Source organism: Candoia aspera, chromosome 4, assembly GCF_035149785.1.
Source record: "Candoia aspera isolate rCanAsp1 chromosome 4, rCanAsp1.hap2, whole genome shotgun sequence".
Lineage (NCBI taxonomy): Eukaryota > Metazoa > Chordata > Lepidosauria > Squamata > Boidae > Candoia > Candoia aspera.
In genome coordinates, this window is record NC_086156.1 from 36,619,071 (window position 1) to 36,628,947 (window position 9,877).

A 9,877-nucleotide genomic window follows, 5' to 3' on the forward strand; every position below is an offset into this window, starting at 1 on the left:
AAAAGGATGGCTCTCTTAGACTCTGCATGGATTACTGTGGAATAAATGCCATCTCAATAAACAATCAATACCCTCTCCCCTTAATGAAAAACATGCTATCATACCTATCGAAGGGAAAAGTATTCACCAAATTTGACCTCAGGGAAGCCTACTTTAGGATTTGAATTCGGGAGGGGGATGAATGGAAAACAGCATTTAACTGCCCTCTGGGTTCCTATCAATACAAAGTCCTCCCATTTGGGTTGGCGGGCGCCCCTGGAGTATTTATGCAATATATTAATGAGATCCTCCATGAACATTTGTACAAAGGGGTCCTAGTTTACTTGGATGACATTTTAATCTATTCTGATAATTTCAAAGACCACGTTCAGCTTGTCAAAAAGGTCTTGTGAAAACAGAGAGATGCTAAGCTGTATGCCAAGCTCTCTAAATGCGAGTTCCACAAGTCCCAGCTGGACTATTTGGGCTGTATTTCTTCCAAAGGTGTCGAAATGGATCCTGCCAAAATACAAGACATTTTGGGGTGGGAACCCCCTCGCACCAGGAGGCAACTTCAAACTTTCCTAGGCTTTGCAAATTTCTACAGAAATTTTATTCCCCAATTTGCTCAAATTGCTTTGCCCCTAACTGACTTGTTGAAAACTAGGGGGAGGGGGGAAACACGAAAAGTTACCTCCCCAGGGGCTAAACTTGCATGGACTTCTGATTGTCAAACTGCTTTTGACCATTTAAAGCTTCTTTTTACTAGAGAACTCATTTTGGCTCACCCAGACTCAACTCGCCCGTTTATTGTACAGGCAAATGCTTCTGACTCAGCTGTCGGGGCAGTTTTGGTTCAAAAAGGCGAAACTGGTTTTCCCCGCCCCTGCGCATGCCCCTCACGCAAATTTTCAGATTCTGAGCGCAACTGGCCCATTTGGGAAAAAGAGGCTTTTGCTGTAAAAACAGCTCTCACACATTGGAGGCATTTGTTAGAAGGGGCTCATTATCCCTTTGAGGTTTGGACTGATCACAAAAACCTCCAGGCTTTACAAACCCCCAGGAAATTGAATGGCAAACAAATTCGTTGGGCTCAATTTTTTAGCTGCTTTAATTTTACCCTAAATTTCCTCCCTGGCAAGAGGAATTTCCTTGCTGATGCACTTTCTCACCTCCTGCAATATCACACTGCCCAAACTGAAATCGTAGAGACAGTTTTCTCTCAGAAGCAGCTTGGAATGGCTTGCGTAACACGCAAACAAGCAGTAGCCGGGAAAGTGAAAGTGCAGACTGACCTAAAAGAGGAACTGCTTCAAGCGCTCCCTAACTATCCCTGGCTACAATGTAACAAAGCCCAATTAACTGAAATTGACAACATCTGGTATTGTAAGGGCAAAATCTATGTGCCTGAATCTCTTCGCCAGACAATTTTACATCGCTCCCACAATATCAAATCTGCAGGGCATTTGCCTTTACAAAAACTCTCCACTTGGTGAGGCGCCAATTTTGGTGGCCCTCCCTTCGTGCTGATGTACAGTCCTACGTCACCTCATGCCATGTCTGTGCCCAGGCAAAGAGGAAGGGGGGTGCGGGGAAACTGCAAGGACTTTTACAACCTGTAGCCTCCCCCAAGGCTCCATGGAAAGAAATCACCATGGATTTTATTGTAGATTTACCTGAGAGTAAAAACAAAACTGTTATTTGGACTGTAATCGATTTGTTTTCCAAGCAAGCTCATTTTATACCTTGCTCTAAAATCCCAACTGCTCAACAATTAGCAGTCTACTCTAGAGCAATTCTTACGCTGTTACATTAGCTTTCAACAGGACAATTGGGTGGACCTCCTCCCTTTTGCTGAGGTTGCTTATAATAATGCAGTTCACCAAAGCACTGGCTTTTCCCCTTTTCATATTGTTTATGGCCAGGACTTCGTTCCCATACCTGAACTTCAATTGCAATCCTTGCCTGACTCCTCAGTAGCCGACTGGGCTACCCAGATCACCACTAATTGGCCGGTCATCCACCAGGCATTAGATCACACACATGAAACTCAGAAAAAATTTGCTGACTGGCACAGACATCCAGAATGGAAATTTAAAGTTGGCGATCTTGTTACCTCTCCACCAAATTTTTGTGCTCACAACAACCCTCAAAGAAGCTTGCCCCTAAATTTGTTGGGCCATTCCCCATCACCAAAATTGTTAATCCTGTAACTGTTCAATTACGATTACCCCCACACTCAAGCGGCTTCACCCTGTTTTTCATTGCAGCTTGCTTAAACCTGCACCGGAACATTCTAAGTGGCATCAGCCTGCAGCATCCCCTCCACCCATCATGATCGATGGCCATCAACATTTTGAAATTAAAGACATTCTGGACTCTCGTTTTTTTCGCAAATCTTTACAGTATTTTATTCAATGGAAACATTTTCCAGATCCTGAGTGGGTTAATGCATGTCATGTTAATGCTCCTATTTAAACCAGAAAGTTTCATGCAAAGTATCCTTCTAAGCCCTCACCTTACTAACCCCATTTTTCCAATTCTATTTGATATGTTATTGGTTTTTATTATTTTCTTAATCTTTCTTGGGGGGGGCGGTATGTCAGATCCCCCTGATCAAAGGTTTTACAAAACCCCTTATCAGAACATCTGCCATCATTTCCTTGTTAGAGGAATAGACTCTGTGTCACCAGATGGGAGGGGGTGTGAACTTGGAGTGTGAAGTGGTTTATTATGGCTATGGCGGACATAAAGAACACGGGGTTGAGATATACCAGGAACACCACCTGGATGGGAGGGGTGGTGACATGGTTTCATGGGAAAGGGGACTAACTAAGGGAATGTAGTTTTTAAAGTTAGGTTTGAGTGGGAACTCTTTATTCGCAGCTTGCCTTCTGTACCGTTCATTACGCTTCATTAAAACAGTTAAAGGAACCCCAGCCTCCTGACTGTGATTGTGTGAATGCTCGAATGATCAGGTGCTGACAAGCTGTTTGAAATACCCTTTCAAACAACTCATTTTCTCATCTCCATGTCCACCTAATTGTGGCATGAACATGTCATAGTAACTTTTTTTATGATGTGCATTTGTAATGTTGCCTTTGTCTTATCCCCAGCCCGCAGCTGAGGCAGTTTAAAATAACCTTTAGCTATTTATGTATTTATTTAATTTATATACCACCATCTCACTATAGAAGTGACTCTGGGCAGTTTACAAATAAAAGTTATAAAAACCATAATAAAAATACAAAAATACAAAAAATAGAAAAAGATAAAAGAGGGCAACTAAAAGGGGGAGAGAGCGTCTTTAAGCCACCAACCACCCCCAGGGCTGCCTATCACTCTTGGACCCCCAAGCTAGCTGGCAGAGCCAGGTTTTGATGCTGTTCCTGAAGGCCAGAAGAGTGGGAGCCAACCTTACCTCAGGGGGCAAGATGTTCCACAGGGTGGGGACAACAGAAAAGGCTGTCCTCCTCGATCCCACCAGTCGAAATTCTTTAGCTGATGGGGTCCATAACTTGCCCTTCCTGCCGGACCAGGTGGGTCAGGTCAATGTGATTGGGATGAGACCGTTCCTCAGATGGTTCCTTTTCTATTTTAAAGGAATGTTTTCCTCTTCTCCTCAGTTTTTGCCAGGGTCATGCTCTGGAAGGCTTCACTAACAGTGGGACTGATGATGCCATCAGAAGCTGGGACCTGCCCAGCTCTTATTGGCCATTGAGGCTGCTGTGGGCATGCCCCCTCCCCATATGCACAGGGACTATGCTCTATGGCCATGGCAGCTGCTGCTGCAGGAAAAGTCCACACCTGCCTTCCTCAGAGGCATCTGCCTGTGTAATGCCTAACCATTAATTTCTCAATGGTTTTTGTTGGGTTTTATGCAGACTCCTCGTACAGTTGTGGGTAGTACTGTTATGAGTAATAGTTCTATGCTGCACAGGTTGATGTAAACTGAGAAAGAGAAACCAGTTCTGTTACCATTGAGTACAGTAGAGATTTTCCACCTCAACAGAAGAGAATATCTGTAGCTCAGGGTTGAACTATGGAGTTGTTGGCGCTCTCTGAGCTTGGTTGTTTGCTTGCAGATGTTTTATTACCCAACTAGGTAAAAGATGATGTTCCCTAGTTGGGGAATGAAATGTCTGCAAGCAAAAACCAAGCTCAGAGAGCGCCAACAACTCCACAGATTTTCCACTGCTTCTGTCAACAAAGACTTTTGTGAGGCTGTACTTTCTATTGTTTTGTTTTTGTTATTGTGGGGGAGAGGGTACCATTTTGCTATTCCACATGCTATTTTGGGTGCTGCCAGTCCTGGCTACCACTTTCTTGCATCAGCAGTTTGGGGTGAACCTTGCTTGTTATCATTCATTGTCAGGCCTAGCCCAAGAATGACAGAAGCAATCCAGCCAAAGTTCAATTCTTTATTTGCTTATACCATATAGACAGAATCTTGCCAGACTAAACTGTACTACTCTAACCTAATAGATATACCCTGGAAGATTCTAGGGAGTGGCTATTCTGACTCTCTCTTTCCATGGTCCAACTCTGGGCTGTGCTGTCTCTTGTCTTGCCCCCCTCCTTGGAATGTGGTCCCTCCTTCCTGAGAACCAGCTGCATTACTGTAGTCCATCAAATTCATTCCCATTTCACCCTTTGCACTTCCTCCCACCTGTAACCTGTTAAGTGGGCAATTTGACAGGTGGCTCAGCACACCATTCCAAGCACCTACCTACCCTTACTCAACTGTACCCACCCCATGTAAAGGAGAGTGATTGTTGGCTGGTTTTTTACCATCAGGTGATGCTTGATGGGAGGGAAAGAAAACTGGGGAGTCCTCCAGTTGCTTTCCTTAAATTGTCCTGTACTAAAACTGAAGAGTAGCAGCAGTTTTGTTATTCCAGCATATCAGGCTTGGGCAAATGAGGCTACAAAAATGGTGCTGCCTTGCTTTTCTGCCAGTTCATGGGCTGGTGGATAGCACTTCAACCTAGTGATCTGTTGTGACCAGAGTTTCAAGGGACCATCGTGGCAAACTTAATTACACACAATTGGAAGTCTTTATCGGGCATGTATTTGTTAAGGCAGGCTCATGCTATTTCAGAAAAGGGGAATTAGACTTAATTAAGTTGGGAAAGTGAATAAAAAAGTTCTGCTTACATTTCCAATTTTAAAAAATGGCTTTTGGTATTATTACTTCTGAAATTTTACACACTATATTCTTTCTTTCATACCTGGGTTAAATATTTTTTTAACATGTCATTCCACAGAAAACTTTCTACTTCCACTCATAAAGCAGTTTGAAGCTTCTCAGTTCTGCAAATGTCCTTAATTCTATAGATCTCAAAATGCTGAGAATGCTATGAACAGTGCTTTCCATGCAGATGATCAGTAAGGGTGTACAAAAAAATGTAATTCAATCATTGTCCTGCCCTGAGATCCTGGAGCAACAAAATTTCTGTCATTTCTGCTTTACCCAAATGGGAACTAAAATAAATAGCTAGTGGTCCCTCCATCTTTTCAATACAGGTTGTATGCAAACAAAATCTGAGTGGTTGCTATGAGCGGTTACAAAGATGCTATTCCTCTCTTGCAATTAAGGCTGTGAAGGTGAAATGATAGCTGTGCAAGCTGTGAAAGTGAGATGATAGCATGTGAGCATTTTTCATGCTAACTCTTTTTCCAATAGCTGTAACCATGGTTGCATGTTGCTAAAGTGGATGGAGTGGGGGCTGGGAGGCAATACCTTCTAAACAATGCATACAGACAGATGCCAGGAATATAACGCCAAAGCTCTATGGGAATGGGATAGGGGAGAATAGTGGTTGCCTTGAATTCAGGAGCTGAAGCTGGAATAAGGCAAGAGACGGTTTAGTGCAGTGGTTAAGGCATCAGGCTAGAAACCAGGAGATAGTGCTAGTCTTCCCTCATGCACAAAAGCCAACTGGATGACCTTGGGCCAGTCATTCTCTCTCAGTCCTAGGAAGAAGGAACTGGCAAGCCATTTCTGAAAAATGCTACCAAGAAAACTGCAGGGGGCAGGGGGCAGGAGTCAAAAATAATTCGATGGGACGATTTTTTTCTTCTTATCGCTTCTGCACTGTGCCACCAACCACCAATCATCCAAGCGGCGTGTTGGCAGCAGCAACTTGAATCCACGCTTGCTACTGGCTCCCTCATCTTCAGTAGCACTCCCTTACTGCATGCCCCCAGAGCGGACCTCCCCCCCCCGCTTGTTATGCCACTGATCAGGCAACAATGATCATTGTTTTCAGGATCTCCTAATGAAAGTCTGGAACTAAGCAGTTCAGTTCCCACAATGCCCAGGAGCCATAGTATTGCCTTGGGGAAATGTAAATGGTATTGCAGCACTGGGAAAAAGTGTTTTAAGGGAAATCTATGGCAGGCGTCAGAGACAGATGCTGCTAAAGTGCTTTGTCGCTAGCAACTGCTCAAGAACAACGAAGGCTATAGGGAACTTTTGAGGATGGAATCCGAGTCTTGTGCTACTACAGTATATAGACACAACACAAACATTTCTATAACTACCAAACTGATCACCCATGAAATTGTCAAATGACCAATCTTTTATGAAGCAGAATGGCCTGGGGTGACATATTTGTCACAAGCAGGATATCCATCCTTTACCTCTTTGCCAGAAATTTCCTTGGACATGAAATGATTTTCAGCAGCCTATTTATAGGTGGAAGGAAGAAACCAAAGAGCCACCACGTTATCACTGTCTCAGGTAATGTTTCATTTTTCTGCACTACAGAATTATTTTACGGGCAACTTTGCCTAGTATGTGCTAGATAGAGCAATAAATGATAATGATTGCATGGAAGCATAAGGTGGATTTACATTAACATTAGGACTATTTGCCTCAATAAATCGATACTAGGCCTTAGTTGATCTGAGCCTTGTAACACGGCCTTATTCTAAAATAAGCCGTACGTTTGCCCCATGATTTCTGTCCTGCCCACGTTGCCTCTTTGCTTGCATGTCATTCAGAACCTTTATCTTATATAGCATAGATAGCCCCATGGATAGCATGTCACAGCCACTTACAACCTGAAGCCTCTGGCAATTTGCCAAACATTGGAGCAATCTGATCTTAGGAGATCCCAGAATACTCTGTGTATACCAAACATACTGGGAAGCTTACTGAGGTGTGATTGCAGGATCAACGTCTGTCTGAACCAACTAAGCCACAAAACTTCTCTGCCTCTTTTTTCTGTATATTTTCATCCTCGCATTTCTGTCCACTACAAATGGCAGAACCTTCATCTACATTCCCAATATATCAGTGAGCTGAAAGCCTTCAGTTTAAAATTACCATAAACAAGAAACTTACTTTGGACTATAAAGAAATACTGGTATGATACGAGTCAATGCTGTCTGAATACTCTGATTCCAGATTTGAGAACTATATTCTCACAGTACAGATTTGAGAGTTACAGTCTCGCAGTCCAATACTTTCTCAAAGTCAGAATACATGACCTATGCTTTTGTTCAGCATGCTCTGTAGTGCTCTCACTTTAGCCTGTGCTAATTTTCTCTTGCCTTTAAGAACATTGGATTAAAAGAGCAGAACAGTTTCTATAAATTTTCTTTATTAGTTATTTACAACATCACTGGAAGAGTCTGGCAGTCCCAATTTTACTCCTGCCCCATGGCAGTAATCTCTTTTCCACAAGTCATGATTTACCCCACTGTCTTCCATGCTGCCATGGGTAAGAAAGAATCAGGCAATACATCTTTATCCTGGTAGTCTTGTCTATTGTCACAGCAAGGGCTGGGTTCTAGGATCATGAGTAAAGAAATGCCCTACATATGGCAAATAAATCATGTAAAATACTATGAAGGAATCACTAGAAGCAGCACTTCCAAACTGCTGACATTACATGAGATTTCAGAAGAAGAGTAAAAGTTTCTTCACTGAAAATCTGAAAATAATTGTTTTCTTGAATCTGAACATATCCTTAAATGTTTTATGTGATCAGTGATCCTGAGATATTAGCCATTGAATAATCTTCTTAATCTGATGATTTTACACATACTGGGTATGGTGTGACAATCAGATCAGTTTTCCAGGCTGGCCAAAGTGCTGGACTACCTAAAACAGCCTTTTCTAAGCTGGGGCCCTCCAGCTGTGTTCCTTCGCATCTCCCCTGTTGACTGGTGCATCTGAGGAACATTGGGTTGGGAAGGCAGACAAAGCGTTGGTTTGATTGAGCAAACAGTTCTTAAATTTTTAACCAAGCTGAATTTCTGAGGACAACCATCAGGCTATACCAGTGCTTCTCAACCTTAGCAACCTTAAGATGTGTGGACTTCAACTTGCAGAATTCCCCAGCCAGCTGGGGATTTCTGGAAGTTGAAGTCCACACATCTTAAGGTTGCTAAGGTTGAGGAACATTGGCTACACCAACATCTCTTAGTTTCTTTCTACTTCATCCCAAGATGAGAGATAAACACACAAGATTATATCTCTGGAGGCCTGTTATTTAGCAGGAAGCATTGCTGAAACATTTAATGTTAACAATGGCATGATTTACCTCCTTGGGATAACTAGTCCTACATATTATTGTCATTTGTCAAGTTAGATTACTAGGTTACCTAGTTTAGATTTATTATATACTGATTGGCAGCAGATTTCCAAGTTTTTAGAACAGGGCCCTTTTTAACCCTTTGCTATGCCAAACATTGAATCTTGCCCCTTTTATATGTAAAGCCTGCTGTACTACATCTGCTATGGCCAGTTTTCAGTATCATTTGGGTAATCAGTTTAGAATTTCTCACAGACCTGCGCATCCAGATTCCCAGCAAAATTCTAATACTGTTTTTAGAATTCTTGGATTTGGCATGAGCTTCTATGCTTTGTTTCCTGGTAGTTAAATTTAATATAAGGACCAGTGATACAAACCAGTGGCAACTATCTAAGCCACTGGCAAATGTAATATGCATGTTTAATTGAAAGATGCCCTCTGTCATTCTAATTGCATCAGCAAGCTCATAGTGGAAGATGCTTTTCTGTGACTTTTCGATAACCCCAGAAACTTCAAGTCCTACGAGAGTCTCAGCCGCTCCCAAATTAGTGTCCTCTTCATGTCTTGAATTATAACTCCTAATCCCCTGGGTCTGCAGGTCCATCAAGATGCTGATAATCATAGTGATTGGGGATGATGGGTATAGTAATCAAACAATTACTGCTATAATTCATTCCTTAATTTAAAGATTATTAAGCACATGCAGTCTGAATAGTTACGAAATATAATGCCATAAACTTCTCATGATGTATTACAATATATTAGTTATATGATATTTCAGATTTGTTGCTTATCTGCCCATATTTCACCACCTGTACCTGATTTTCTTACATGCATTACCTACTTTTTATATTCTTTCAAAATATATAATAATAAAATGGAAACACACACAGACACAGGATGCTGAAAATCATGGTGATTACAGATGATGGGAATGATAATCCAACAATTACTGCTGTAACTCATTTCTGTTCCTTTGTTGTTCTTCCCAGAAATTGGAACAATTTTGTCATGGCATAGAGCCCCCATGACAGGATTTTGAGGTGTTAATTGGACAGCAGGCCGTTGTGCTAAATGTTTCCAGCACCATCCATGAAGGGTCTCAGAAATACATTAATTTTGAAGGAGGCACATATAGAACCGTAGGATTGAATTTTGCTATGCTGAAAATCAAATGAGATCAATGGGCTATTCCAGTAGGAGGCAATAATTGTTTGAGGATAGAAGATGTGCTTTTTTTCCTGGTGTCTTCTAGTTGTTGCTCAGTTATTTTTGGCAGCACCATTCATGACTAATCTTCCTACAGTACTGGTATAATATGCAAAAGAAATTAAAGAGATTATTGTAAAAGC